At 39.9% G+C, this 1,123-nt stretch overlaps 1 long non-coding RNA gene across 1 annotated transcript in view; it reads right to left on the bottom strand.

Moving 5' to 3' along the window:
* LOC110264068 overlaps positions 1-1,123 on the bottom strand; it is a 14,350-nt gene that overhangs the window by 12,243 nt on the left and 984 nt on the right. The window lies entirely within an intron of this gene.

Below are 1,123 nucleotides of genomic sequence, written 5' to 3'. Positions count from 1 at the left end.
TTGCAAGACAATTAATAATTTAAGCAGAGATATATGTTGATGAGCTATTGAACCCTCACTAGATTTTGTGTTTACTCTCTAGTCACTCAGTGTTTTGGGTTAATCACTCTATTCTTCTTTTTTTTTATCCTTACTGTCTATAACTGATGAGCGGATATTTTATACGCTTTTTGGGGATAATTTCATATAGTTCTGAGTATGTTTTAGTTAGTTTTTAGTCTATTTCTATTAGTTTTTAGGAAAAATTCATATTTCTGGACTTTACTATGAGTTGTGTGTTTTTCTGTAATTTCAGGTATTTTTCTGGCTGAAATTGAAGGAGCTGAGCAAAAATCTGATTCAGGCTGAAAAAGGACTGCTGATGCTGTTGGATTCTGACCTCCCTGCACTCAAAGTGGATTTTCTGGAGCTACAGAACTCGAAATGGCATGATTCCAATTGCGTTGGAAAGTAGACATCCAGGGCTTTCCCGAAATATATAATAGTCCATACTTTGCACAAGAATAGACGACTTAAACTGGCGTTCAACGCCAGTCCTCTGCCCAATTCTGGCGTCTAGCGCCAGAAAAGGATCAAAAGCTGGAGTTGAAAGCCCAAACTGGCATAAAAACTGGCGTTCAACTCCACAAATGGCCTCTGCACGTGAATTGCTTAAGTCTCAGCCCCAGCACACACCAAGTGGGCCGCAGCACACACCAAGTGGGCCCCAGAAGTGGATCTCTGCATCATCCATCATAGTTTATCCAGTTTTTGTAAACCTAGGCTACTAGTTTAGTATTTAAACAACTTTTAGAGACTTATTTTGTATCTCATGACATTTCAGATCTAAACTTTGTATTTTCTGACGGCATGAGTCTCTAAACCCCATTGTTGGGGGTGAGGAGCTCTGCTGTGTCTCGATGAATTAATGCAAGTATTTCTGTTTTCCATTCAAACACGCTTGTTCCTATCTAAGATGTTCATTCGCGCTTAACTGTGATGGAGGTGATGATCTGTGACAATCATCACCTCCCTCAGATCATGAGCGTGTGCCTGACAACCACCTCCGTTCTATATACGATTGAATGAGTATCTCTTAGATTCCTTAATCAGAATCTCCGTGGTATAAGCTAGAACTAATGGC

The sequence above is a fragment of the Arachis ipaensis genome, chromosome B06 (assembly GCF_000816755.2).
Source record: "Arachis ipaensis cultivar K30076 chromosome B06, Araip1.1, whole genome shotgun sequence".
NCBI lineage: Eukaryota > Viridiplantae > Streptophyta > Magnoliopsida > Fabales > Fabaceae > Arachis > Arachis ipaensis.
This window is presented reverse-complemented; position numbering and strand designations above follow the sequence as displayed.